The following is a 14017-nucleotide window of genomic DNA, read 5'->3' as shown; positions in this document are numbered from 1 at the left end:
GACTATGTGATAGGAAACAATCAAATGGAAGGAAGGGAGGTGGAGCAGAGAAAGGATGCAGATGAAGTGACTCAGCTTCTGTGCTGAAGATGGAAAACTTGACATTGAGATGTAAGTGAAAGGCACTGACAGAGACGGAAGTAAACCAGAGTGAGAAGGACTGCAGAACCAGAGGGTTGCAATCAATGTCCTTGGCCAGGGCAGTATGGTCACCAAGTGCCAAAGTCTCCAAACACAAGAAACAAGTTTCAGTGGCTGCAAGACAGAGTGAGCTGGAAGAGAGCTGGTGAGGAGACGGATGGGAAGTTGGGACTTGACCATGCAGAGAAAAACTAGAGAGTGGCGCCCTCGGTGGTCAGTCCCTGCTGGCTCTGGTTTGGGAGTGGCGGGCTGGCTCTTTGGTTTGTATGCGACATTACTTGCAGCTGAGCCTAGAGGCCCTCTAAGCCCCACATTTTTCCAAAAGGAGCTTTCTTTTGCATTTTCCGAACTCCAAGATCACAGCCAGTGTACACATGAACTAGAAAATGGAACCGGAAAACCCGAGGGGCTGGCTGGGGTTGGGAGACATGGGTGGCAAGTATGATGAGACAGCTGGCTATGGATCCAGGTGCATTAAATCAACAAGCTGACAGGTTGAATTGAAACCCTTCTGTACGACTACTTCAGGATAATAATGATAAGCACAATGGAACAATGAAAAAAAGAAAAAGAAAAAGAACCCAGTCTGGTATTCTCTGAACAGATTAACTTGTGAGGTGGTTTAGGATTAGCATTTTGATTAAAATAGATACTTTTTAATTCAAAAAATAACCACACACACACACACACACACACACACACGCACACACGAGTGCATTACAGTGATACACTTTCAAATATAGGGATTTTTATTTTTGAAAGATGAGATCTCACATGCTGGTCTCAAACTAAGGCCGCAGGGCTCTTCCTACCTCAGCCTCCCAAGTCCCTGCAGGGACTGCAGGTGTGTATCCACCGCCCCTCACTAAATCTTGAGAGAGTTTCAGAGGATTGAGATGAGTTAGCCTGTAGCTAGCCTCTTACTCCCTAGACTGTCGGTTTGGCTCACACAGAAAGAAACGGGAGGCTGTTTTTCATAAACTTGGATGTTGTTGTTGTTGTTTTTGCAGTATTGAGGTATGTGGCACAGAGCCTTAGATTTAGCAGGCAGGTGTTCTACTACATGAGCCACCCCACTAGCCCACGAAGTGATTATTGTCACCTTGAAGATGTCACCTCTGATGTTTTACGGAGGATAAACACTGTTGCAGAAACGCTGGGGTCTGGGGACATCCAACAAGAAGAAACTAAAACCCTAAAGTACTCTTTCTTGCCTTTCAGGTGTACTGGTTAAATTGCCCCTTGATCTCTGCCCTCCCACTGGACCCAGCATCAAGACCTTGGGAGGGGGACCCAGAGACCCTTTCCTATTGCTTCTTCCCGTTCATCCCCATCCCTCTCTCCCTCTTCCTAGAGAAGACACTGCTGAAGGCGGCATAGCTCTGGCGAGCGGGTGCTCATTTTCCTTACACAGAAGTCACGTAATTCCTGTGCATTCCAGCTTCTGGTCTACCCCCTTCTCTAGGCCCCAGGATGGATTCCACATTTATCTTCAACCCAGAAGCCTCAGGAATGTAAAGGTTAGGACACTCAAGTAATGCAGAGTCCTATCCATCTGGCTTCCTCTCATCACTTAGATGGTGCAAAGCTTCAGTTTCCTCATCTTTAAGACGGGGATAACATGGAGGAAGTCCCCCCTCCTTTTCTTTGCCAGTCCTGGGGCTTGAACTCAGATCCTGAGCACTGTCCTTGGACTTTCTCAAGGCTAGCACTCTATCCCTTGAGCCACAGCACCACTTCTGGCTTTTTCTATGTATGTGAGACTGAGAATCAAACCCAGGGCTTCATGCATGCTAGGGGAGCACTCCACCATTAGGCCAAACTCTTGGTCCACGGAGTAAGTCTTAAGAATGTAGGAAGAATTAACTGGGACAATATAGGTAGAGTCATTCAGGGTCTTAATGATAAGCAACAAGTTTTTGGGTAGTGGTTGCTGTTAATTTTTTTTTTTTTGCCAGTCCTAGGCTGGAGCTCAGGGCCTGAGCACTGTCCTTGGACTTTCTCAAGGCTAGAGCTCCACCACTTGAGCCTCAGCACCACTTCCGGCTTTTTTCTATGTATGTGGTACCAAGGACTTGAACCCGGGTCTTCGTGCATGCTGGGCAGGCACTCTACCACTAGGCCAAACTCCCAGCCCCAATTTTTTTTTTTTACCAGTCCTGGCCTTGATCTCGGGGACTGAGCACTGTCCTTGGACTTTCTCAAGGCTAGAGCTCTACCACTTGAGCCTCAGCACCACTTCTGGCTTTTTTTTCTATGTATGTGGTACTGAGGAATTGAACCCGGGTCTTTGTGCATGCTAGGCAAGCACTTTAACCACTAGGCCAAACTCCCAGCCCTTGCTGTTAAATTTTTTTAAAGGTGACTACCAAGAATTTACTCTTCTATACATGGTTTTTGCTGGCAAGATGAATTTTAAAGTATTCTACAGATAATCTCTGCTTACTTGGCTTTTATCTATTTCCAGTTGCCTTAAAAAATTATCTTTAACAAAGTACTAGTGGCTCCTGGCTGTAATCCTGGTTATTCAGGAGGCTGAGATCTCAGGATCATAGTTGAAACCCAGGTGAAAAAATCCTTGAGTTTCTTATCTCCAGTTAGTCACCAGAGAATCAGAAGTAGAACCATGGCTCAAAGTGGTAGGACATTCACCTTGAGTAAAAAAGCTCAGAGACAGCACCCAGGCCCTGAGTTCAAGCTCCACGACCAACCAAAAAAAAATTATCCTTAAGTAGTTGTACAGGGGAGTTACCATTTAACAAGGCAGTTAATCAACACAATATTTCTTGATCAATGTTAATCCTTTCAACACTCTCACCCATCCCTTTGCCACCCACCCCTCCCTTCATACTCTTCTTCATTTTGTAGGCTACACATTGGATTGTTATTCTTGCACTGATTTTCTGCAACCTTAGGATTGAAACAGCAGCTAACAGGGACAGGAAAGGAAGTCTTTGAACCACACTGTTTGGTAGACGGAATGGATTAAGGACAGTGACCTTTCAACCTGAACATTTGAAATGAGCAGGTATAAATTGGCCAGGGATGTTATTACGAAAGGGTACAAAAGAGCCCCAGGGGTCACAGCCACTGTGGATGAAAATTCAGAGCTAAGCCTGGCAGGCTAAGGTGGGAGAAAATGAGCCCAGTTCCAGGCTGCTATACACCCAGTGATCATACCAGAGGAGCCCCAGATTTCCCGAGGGCCAGACAGAGAATGCCAGACTAAGTTCTAGACAGCATTGGGCTGGGGGTAGAGAGGCAGTAAATAGACTTTCTGGTCTCTGTCAATCTCCCTTATTCCATGAAACATAGAAAGATCAGGTGGAGAATCCTTCTAAATAAATGACCTGAAGGAATTCATCATTTCCGAATTCTCAGCTTTCTTAATCAACAGCTTCCTGTCAGTCATGATGGGGTGACGATGGAAGCCCATAGAGCCGCTCAGAGAGCGAGGGAACTTCTGATGAAGTATTAGATGAGAAAAAAATGGGAATTGATTCTGTTCTCTCCTACGTGGCAGTGGGACTCAGACACCACAGAGAGAAGCAGATGTGGACAGTTGTCTGCCCCACAAGCTCTTTAGGACCAACAGAGCACCTAGATGAGTTCCCAAGGGAAAAGGCAAGGGGGTCATTTGATGCTATTTGTACTTCTAACAACAACAACGGCAACCACAAGGTAAAATAAACAAAACCATTCACTTGAAATTTAAAACAATCCCAGAAATCAAGATTTCTTATCTTTCTTCAACATATTAATTATAGTGTGTTTTATTAAGGCAATTGTATATTTTGCGGAAATGTGAAAGCATGCTACTCTTTGATGGTACTTTCCTGTTTGGTGAGTGATTGTGTGTGTGTGTGTGTGTGTGTTTCTAAGCTTATACAGTACTTACTGTGACTTAATAGCGTTCGAGTTATAGTAACACATCAATTTGCTCTAAATTAAAAAAGAAGTCCTCCCTTTTAAACACACATAAAAATTATATGAAGACATTTAATAGTTCACACCATGTAACTCTCAGCTTTGCCTGCACCAGAGAAGGGGGTGGATATAGTTAGCACTGCCTGGAGCAGTACTAGATCAGATTTTTCTTTACCTTTTTCTCTCTGCCTAGTGACTGAGGCATGGAACTTATACCCCAGTGAATGCAAACACACATACAGTCCGTGATGCAATTTAGTTCCCAAACACCCACCTTTGCAGAGACCAGAGTAAGTATCTGAAATCTTTTAGCCAAAAGCATTACTTTGGGGTAAGTGTCAAAATCCAGCCACTGTACCCTTCTATATCCCATCGATTGGCTATCTTTCTTTCTTTCTTTCTGTCTGTCTGTCTGTCTGTCTGTCCCCCCTCTCTCTTTCCCTCACCAGCTAGCATACTTGCCTCTTCTTCCTGTCAGTCAGCCAGGCCCAGGTGTGTCCTTGCCTTTGCCGGGCAGGTGGATTTTCCACTGGGTGGACTTCAGAGGTCCCCAGTGCAGCTCCTTTGTCGCCTGCTGTTGGAATTCCTGCTGGCGGTTCCTGGCAGGCTCAAAACTCTACCGAGAGGCAGGTGAAGGGGGGGAGAAAACCCGGAGTGGAGTCCTAGTGCCATGGCAGAGATCTGTCTACAGAGAGGCTGCCACACCGCAGAGAGTATGCAAGGAGAAGCGTAATACGTGGACTGGAGTTTTGCTTTGCTTTGTATTTTAATGCTAAAGAAATCGAGTCTAATCTGACAGTGCACAAGCTCAGGTGGAGTGGGCTTCTGTTGACCTGTGACTGTTGCTCTTATCAGGGTCAGGCTGATCCTAAGTGGAGGGAAGGCTCTGAGCTGCTGCCAGCCTTTGGACAAAAACTTTGTTGGTCATCCCGTTTTCACTCTGATGAAATCTCATGCTGCAGTAGATGATGTGAATAATAATGGGGCTGGTGGAGAGTGGATGCCCTGCCTTGATGTTCTTGGCAGAGGAAGAACCAGAGACGGGGTCTGATCTTTGTTGAACTCAGGGTGGTCTCTTTGCTTGGGAGGGCTCTTTTGTCTATTGGGGTGAAGTAACCCCTTTGCTCTTAGAGTACAGGCTCTCTCCTGCCTGAGACTCGCTTTTTCTGATTGTGCAAAGGCCCCTTTGGTGGTTGTTTTGGTTTTCTCCTACTTCTTCTTCGGCTCTCTTTTGCGAAGGGTTCCATCAATCTCACACTTCCCAAGAACATTGGGGCATTCTGGTATCCTCCTTCACAATCACTTGGTTATGTCTCAAAGAAAGCCAAAGCGGGGTAGTAGGGAAGAGGTGAGAAGATGTGTTTGCTGGGCACACTGCTTCCTCTGCCTCCCTGCTGGTCCCACAGCCCCTCGTCAAACTATTGAAGAAGCCAGAGATAAGAGTTTGCAGAGTGGGAGACACAGGAGGGCTGAGAGGGGAGAGGAAGTTTTGGCAATGGAGAAAAGTAGAAAGGAGCAGCTTGACCTTTCCAAAGGCTCCTCCTATTCCATTCCATCGTCTCCAAATCACAGCACACCTGGATTTTTGGTAGGACATATGTGGGGCTAAAAGACTAGGACCCACAGTTCAAATCAGATTATAAGTGCCAAGGCCCCCCTCCCCTACTAAGAAGCGGGGTCATCCTGTACTATTTGTTTAAATACACAGTCTTTTCAATGTTCAGGCTGATGTAGTGTACTTCTCCGTTCACAGAACATACAACATTCTGGAAAAGGAAACCTGCAGGACAGGAGCTGCCTAATGCGCTGAGGGAGAGGGGAGGGTGATCACGAGGACCCCAGGGAATTTGGGGATTGTGGAAATCTTCTGTGTGATGACTATGGTGGTGCCTGTCAGTCAAAACCCATGTAATTTTATATTAAGAACTTTGTAGAATAAAACAGTCCAACAAAGCCATCATACGGAAGGCACTGATCATGTTTAAAGAATTTTAAAGTCCTTGTGGGAAGTGGCACTGTGGCTCAAAGTGGTAGAGTGCTAGCCTTGAGCAGAGGTACCCAGGGATAGTGCCCAGGGCTTGAGTTCAAGTCCCACGACTGACCAAAAGAAAAGTCCTTGTGATCAGTTGCTTCTCTTTCTCCTCCATGTCAGAAACGCCATGTGCCACACTGACCCCGAAGTCTGGTCAGGGCCAACAGCTGACCAGCCATGCATAAATCCCATGGCTTTCTAGTCTCCACAGTGGAACGAGAGGATTTCTATGCAGGAGACTAGAAGATGTCACAAAGCTCAGAGAGACAGATGGACAAGAAGCAGAAGAGAAGGGGGCAGGCTCTGCTGCTGCTGTGAGAAGAGCAAAGAAAATGGACCTGGTGTGAAAGCAGTGCTTTCCATGTCTGGCTTCATGCAGTCAGTATCCAATACCCTGCAGGCTCAGGGCTGACCTCACAGGCTTAGTGCTGGGGATATAGGTTTGGAGACCACCAAACTCTCTGGGGGAGGGCAATGTGCTACAGAAGAAGTGGCCTGATGCCCCTGTCTGGAGGCTGGAAATAGGTCAGGGCAAGAGGAGGGTGCATGGACTCACAAGTAGAGGGCTTTCCCCAAAGAGGAAGGAGGGCGTCCTTCAGGGACTGATGGGCTGCTGCAGTGCCAGGAAGGAACGAGCAGAAATGCACAGTGCCGGAATCCTGCAGCAGATCAAGGAGTGTGTGTGTGTGTGTGTGTGTGTGTGTGTGTGTGTGTGTGTTGGTGGTAGTGGGACCTGAACTCAAGGCCTAGGTTCTGCCCCTTAGCTTTTTCATTAAAGGCTAATAATGCTCTACCTACTTGAGCCATATGTGCACTTCTGGCCTTCTGGTGGTTAACTGGAGAAGCAAAGCTCTTAGACTTTCCTGTCCAGGCTGAGGCCTTCTGAGGATCAAAGGTGGATGTCACCAGCCCATGGCGAATGAGCACTTGAAGGATGGAATGAAAGATTATTTCTCATCTAGCCACTCTCATGGGTGTCACCTCACTTGACCCTTAGAGTCACCTGTAGGAGAGAGCGATTGCTCAGCTGTTCTGCCCTGGACATTTTCAGTGTTGAGAGAAGTGAACGGATTCACCCAAAGTCTCCTATTGAGCAGAGATTTTCTTCACTATTGAAAATCTGGCAATGTACTTGAGTGTTCTGTCTCTGAAAACACAGGAAATGTGAAGTGAAATTAGTAACTTTTAATTGCTTCCCAAGGAAGATGGGTGTGCTTTCTTTTGGACCCAGGTTCTATGGCAGAGTATTTAATGATGGTTCCCAATAAGTTTTTCCTGACTTCTTTCTTTTCCCCCCAGCTGAACAGGAATTGTGGGTTAGCTGCAATCTAGTTAGCACTTGCATACTCTCCCACTGGTTAACCAGATCCTAGAAGCAATAGATGTGAGACCCCCATAGCTCATTCTTTTAATCCTAGCTTCACAGGAGGCTGAGATGTGAACACCACAGGTCAAAGCCAGTCTGGGAAGGAAAGTCTGTGGAAGTAGAATTATGGCTCAAGTGGTAGAGCATGAGCCTTGAGTGAAAAAGCTAAAGGACAGTGCACAGGCCCTGAGTTCAAGCACAAGAACAAAACAAAACAGCAAAAGCCTCAAGTGATCCTAAAATCCTCCCACAACAACCCAAACCATCACCACGAATTAATGAAAGAGACCATTTAGCCCCCAGCACATCCGTGGCTTCCTTCCTCTTGCTACTATCCATTTTCAACTTTTTTCCCCTTCCATATTTTTTCTAGATAGAACTAGATTCAGTGCTATCCTATCATTTAATTAGTACCATCCTTCTATTAAATAGAGCCTGGAATCAAACTATGCTCACGTACACAACTATATTTCTATGCTGAGTTCATGAACTCCTAATCTCAGCTCTGTGACATAATAGAAACAGAGACACTCAGGACCCTGGATTCAACCTCATCTTCTTTACGAGTTTGAAGAATAAATGAACAGATGAAGCTGGTCTTGTCTGAAAGGTTGGTATTTAAGTCAAACACTATTGATGACTAGACAGAGGTCAGGGAAGGAAGACAGTCAGTGAATCCAACTGAGAGGAGGAGGCGGAGGGGCCAGGCCTCTGAGGGGCCAGGCCTCTGAATTCATCTACACAATAGACCTGGAAGCCTCAAGTTAGGAGACTACAAGCACTCCTGTGTTACAGTCAGGAAAGTAAAAAAGGTAAAATAATAATTGAAAATGTAAGGGAATACTACCATTGCATTAAAAAAAAAGGCTACAGTCAGATACAATTCTATGAAGCTTTGCAAAATAGTCTCTCCAAATGAAAGTGAGACACTAGAGGAGAAGAGAGAGCTACTTCCAGACAAATTTCTCTGCTTCTCTTAGATCAGTAATCTGAGGTCTGACACCTGCCTCTCCTGTTCAGTTCATGGAATGCTGTTGACTCTGCCTGACTTGTCTGTCCACAGATGCTCAGTCGTAGGCTGGGTGTGTGTGGGTGATAGAGCCGTTGGACTTGCTCCTTCCTGGAGTCTTGGGAGCTCTTGTCTGAGCTGGTAGGTGTTATGAGGCCCTGTCAAGCTCATCAACATGTGAGAAGCCAGGGGAAGAGCCCAGCAGCAGTGCTCCATCCTCTCTCTCACCTCAGGGCGGTGGGGCCCAGCCAGCTTAGCCTCCTTTCCTCTTTATTTAATAGCAGACTTTAGAAAGAGGACACTGGGATTAGAGAGTAGTGACCTTTGCTGCCCTCTGCCATTGCCTGGCACCGCAGGGTGCCTCTGCTTCTGGAACTTTCCCATGGGCTTTGCAGAGTCCAGCAGCAGTGTTAATTATATCTTTCCTTGCTTGGCAGAATACAAATCAGCTTAGTCATTCTTCTGTTCCCTCCAGACACAATGCAGAAGAGGGAATTTGGCCGAGGGCAGAACACAAAGAGGAGACCCTGGCTCCTCAACTCTAGGGGATCCTCCTTAAATCGGGACAAGAGGTTCTTTTCATCTGTAAACTCTGGCCTGGGGTGCAAAACATGAGCCTTGACATCAGCAGCTGAAAATCATTTCAGGAGATCCCCTCTTCCTCCCAAGGATTTCTGGGGTCTCCAGCAGGGCTTTGTATGGTCCAGCCTCCAGCCTCCTCTTGAACTTCTCAAGTTAGGGCTGAGTTTCTGTCTGGCAGGGGAGGCTGTCTGAGGTTTTCTTGGTATTTCTGGCAGCTTTTGTTTTGCTGATGTGTTTCTCTTTCTTTTTTTTTCTTCTGATACTGGGATTTTGAACTCAAGGTTATTGTTTGAGCCACACCTCTCGCCCCTTTGGTTCTGGCTGGTTGTTGAAGTAGTTTCACTTTTTGCCTAGGCAAGCTTGGATGATAATCCTCCTATTGAGACTTCCCAAGTAGCTGGGAAGACAGGGGCTCAGTACCCAGCTTTCTATGGGCTGAGATGCGGGAGGGGGGGGGGTGTCTCACAACCTTTTTTTTTTCTTGGATCGAACTGCTTCTAATCTCAGCCTTTCAATGCACCTTTTTCTATTGAGATGGAGTTTGCGTAATATTTGCCAAATAGTCAACTTGAACTGTGATCCTCCTGATTTCATTTTCCTGAGTGTAGTTAGGATTAGAGGTGAGACCCACTGGGACAAACTTTTGACAGTTATTTCAAGTTACTTTATACTCTTCTATTCAAACCCCAGTAGTAGGAGAAGACACCAGAATGTTCTATAATGTTCTTCCCATCCCTTAATGTCACCTAAAAAAAATGAGGGGCTTGATAACATAAACTCTAACCATCTGAGTTCTGAGTCCAACACAAGCTCACTGTGGTCTGCATCTGGAGCACAGCGTATGTACTGAGTATGTATGTACGCACTGCACATGCGTGCACCTGTATGCACAGCTGGCATGTCGAAGGCAAGCCTACAGCCTTCTGCATGAGGCTTAGGACCCAGATTCTGGTTAAAGACCTGGCACAATCTCTGCTTTCGTCCTGGAGGCTGTTGCCTCCTTCGGACTTGTGAAGATGTTGAACACAGGTCTACGCCGTTGCTGACATTCTGACTTCCCTCCGTTGCAGAAGATAATGGAATGTTCTTTTCCTTCCCATTGTCTACGATTTGCCTTTTCTCCTTTCTACTGCACTAGGCAGCCCTGCACCTTTTTCCAAAGTGATGCCAAGATAAGTGCCAGGCACAGCACCAGCTCTTATAAAACACAATCAACACACAGAGGCCTGATGGGAGATGGCAGAGCCAGGAAGATATCAAGGGATATGAAAGAATAACATCAGGGAGGCTGCCGTCCACTGAAATATCCACACCACAAGCATTCATGTGTCATGGCATGTGCTATTCCCGCACAACAGAGTGAGCAAAGCAAGCCAGGCCAGTCTGGGCCCTGTGAGCTTTCCAGCACTCCTTTGTCTGCTCCACATGCCGCACACATTGCATGCTTTACTGTGTGCCATTTTCTCAACAGTCCAATCCAGCAGGCCTGTTATCAGCTTTCCTTGGACAGGGGCAGAAGCCAGGAACAAAAGGCAAGAAGCGGCAGAACAGAAATTTCAACCCAGGGTCATCTGACTCTTATACATAGTGCAAACTACTTCCTCAACTCTTCTTCCCCGCCCCCGCCCCCCCCAGGGTGGTGGTAGTGATGGTGATAATAGTACAGATTGAACACAGGGCCTGCCACTTGCTAAGCCAGGTGTGCTATTGCTGAATCACAGCTCTAGCCTTTTTAGTGTGTGTGTGTGTGTGTGTGTGTGTGTGTGTGTGTCTAAGCCCCATTTCATTCTAGCAAATTGAATCTCTCTTTTCTGTCTTCAGTACTAAGGCTAAATTATCACTGGAAATAGCCCAATGACAAAAAGACAGATAAACTGATGACCTGGTTTAGTGGTAAATAACGTGAGTAATGTTGTTCTTCACTCTTCCCTGGGAGAGCTCATTTCAATGTCTGATTGACGTTGATGTGTGAAAATTTTCTTACAGTCTAGAGAATTCTGTTTGTTTAGTACGTATAATACAGGACTGTATTTTATTAGTAGCGGAGTGGAATTTAAAACGTATCAAATTAAAAATATGTCATCACTTAAGTCACATTAAAATGGAGTGTGAATTTTTTTAACCAACTTGCTAATAACTTAAAAATGGACACTGGAAGCTGCTTCCAGTGGATTCTATAAATACTAGCTAATTTCTGTAAGGTCAGTCAGAATCTTTGGTATGAGACAGCTACTGGGTTTTCTGGTCTAGGCTTCAAGATCAACAGTTCTAGGACAACCCAAACTTAAGTACCTAGAGAAAAAGAGATAGAAATGGGGCCCATTTGATTCCTTCAGGTGGTTTGAGTCTTTCATGACAAATCAAGCTTGGATTAAGTGAGGAGTTCGTGGATGAAGCCTCTGACACAGCCTTGGTTAAGGGTGGCAGAGACCTCTGTCAGACTTCATGCTGCCTCTGTTTATCCAGGCTCTGTAAAATTTCTCCTTATAAGTCAATGGCCCTAAGTCTATTGGCTAGACACATTGGATATACAAATAGACAGCAGCCAAACTGGAAGTGACAACAGAACTCTGAGTCCAGATGGTCAGGATTTCCTCAACGCATGCCACATTCCTTAGATTTTGTCCTAGTTCTCAAATGGACCCATCACAAACCAGCCAGTCCTTCCCATGAGCCTCTGCCAGCTTCCTCAGGACATTGACCCCAGGTGAGAGCCACACCTGAGTGGCTCCCCTTCCCTGGGCAAAGCTTCCCTTCCACAGCTTGCATTTGGGCTTCTGGCAAACACAGCAATGGTGGCAGATGTGTTATAGCTGGCTCTGAATAACCTTTCCTTGTTCTCTTGTTGGCAGTCCCTGTTTGCTTCCTGTGTGCTTGGCATTGAGGTGCTCAGTTAGGCAGGACATTCCTTTTCAACTTTCCAAGGCCCTGTGTATCTCCTGTGTAAGCACAATTAGTGTTTTCACACAGATATTTCACCCTTGGACTCTGTGTTAGAAGTTGTGTTGGACCAGGGTTGGAAGGGCTGTGTGAGTGGATGCAGGCTTGAGGCTTGAGGTCAATTTCTCCTCTTCTGCTGTAACCTTTGAGTTTCTGTGATGTAATAGTTGGGCTATGAGTTCCCTAAAGAACCCCATGGTCCTTGTGATACAGTCTCTCCAGGTCCTTAGGGCGTTGTCACTGGGAGGCGGTGACTCATTAGGAGGTAGGGCCTCCTGGGAGGACTTTAGGTCAGTGGGGGTGTGCCCTTGAAAGGGATTGTGGACTGATATTTACTTCCTCTTTTTCTTTGCTTCCTGGCTACGAGGTGAGCAATTTGCTTTGATACACATTTCCTGCTATGGACATCTGCCACCCCTACCAGAGGCCCAAAGCAATGGGTCCTGTTTTTTTTTTTTTTTTACCCTCATTTTGAACTGGAATATCAAAGTTGAGGCAAAATCATGATTACCTTTTATAAGTTAGTTATTTTAGGCATTTCATTATGTCATGGAAGTCTGACTACGAAACAGACAAGGGAGGCAGATAGATTTTGTGAAGCAATAAAAACAAAATATTCTATCCAGACTACATGTAAATTGCCAAAGAGAAATAGTTACAGAGATGAGCACTTCTAACAGAGGTTCCAGGAGACATGGCAGCCCCTCTGGGGTTGGGGAAATGGCGTCGCCTGCTCCACCCAGTACACATCTGGAATCGGAGGTGGAATAAGGCATCTCTTGTGGATGTGGAGGTGTGATCTGACTGGCTCTGAAACAGTGAGGCAATTTATAGCAGCGCTGTACTAAATAAGGCTGGTTAAATGGCACTTGTAGTTTTGTTCTCTAATTACATGGTGATAATAGGGAACAATAATAACCTGCTATTATTGTCCTCTGCAAGGATGCTAAAAGGAGGCTACAGACAAGCACTCAGAGAGATGCAGGGAGAATGGAGATGTGGAGTAGAATCTGAAATGCTAAGATGATCCTTCTTGGCAGTAGAGAGGTGAAGGCTATATTATGCCACCAAAGGTGGCAGGCAAAGCATTCATGCAAGACATTTGCGGTTGGTCACACACAGGCAGCTAGGGGCCCACAGACCCACCACAGCCCCCATAGATGGAGGGACTTTTCCCCCTAGAAAAGTGTTAGCATTTCTTGCCCTAGCCCCAAATGGAAGGTGGCAATGACTGTGAAGCAGACACAGACCGCATTCCACAACAGCGGGCACACAAGACCAAAGCACAGGGCAAGCCTGGCTTTCTATTGGTGACTATGCATATGAAGCTGCCCCCGCAGTTTCTCTGGGGTGTGAAGGCTAGAATTGTTGTCCACACCCTGCCTGATCTCAACCTCGCTCTACAGGGTTCCTTATTCTGTGGCCTCTCCTGTTTGAAACCCTATCACTCGAGCTATACTCTCACTTCTGGCTTTTTGCAGGTTAACTGGAGATAAGAATCTCACAGATTTGTCTGCTTGGGCTGATTTTAAACTGTGATTCTCGGATCTCAGCCTCCCGAGCAGCTGCGATTGCTGGTGGGGGCCATTGGCACCTAGCTAAATCATGTCCTTCAAATGGAAGATAACTGAGGTCCGTTGATAAGTAATCTCCTCTGTTACATATGACGATGATATATAATCTTTTACTTCCAGAAAGCAAAGCTTGGAGAAAACTCCACTCTGCCCCTTTCCCCCTCTGTTCACCCTGAACCCAGCTTCCTGAAGGCTGCCCTCAGGTCTTTCTGGCCCTATAGCCACAAAGAACAAAGTCAGAGACAAACGCTTCCTTTACTGCCTCCATGGGCTTCTGTGTCTGGATTGTTAACCCTTGACACTGGTGGGAATTGCCCACTTTTTTCTCCTGCTTGTACTGCCTAAGTTGCACTCTGATGACTAAAAAAATTTTCAATAGTTTTCCAAGGCTTACTAAATCAAAGGCCAAATTCTCTTTCCAAGCCTTCAGATCTCATCCCTTGGCC

General features: G+C 46.1%; 1 long non-coding RNA gene across 1 annotated transcript; it reads right to left on the bottom strand.

The window, feature by feature from the left end:
* Positions 1-4810: 4810 nt before the first annotated feature.
* On the bottom strand, positions 4811-7242 carry LOC150063745 (uncharacterized). The gene is made up of 3 exons (XR_016535578.1): positions 7104-7242; positions 6899-7026; positions 4811-5486 (listed from the first exon to the last, which is right to left on the bottom strand). It is a non-coding gene; the product is annotated as an uncharacterized LOC150063745 (long non-coding RNA).
* Between the last annotated feature and the right edge of the window lie 6775 nt (positions 7243-14017).

This window comes from Megascapheus bottae, chromosome 5 (assembly GCF_031878675.1).
Source record: "Megascapheus bottae isolate mThoBot1 chromosome 5, mThoBot2.hap1, whole genome shotgun sequence".
Taxonomy (NCBI): domain Eukaryota; kingdom Metazoa; phylum Chordata; class Mammalia; order Rodentia; family Geomyidae; genus Megascapheus; species Megascapheus bottae.
Note: the sequence above shows the minus strand (reverse complement) of the source record. Positions and strands in the feature narration are given on the sequence as shown.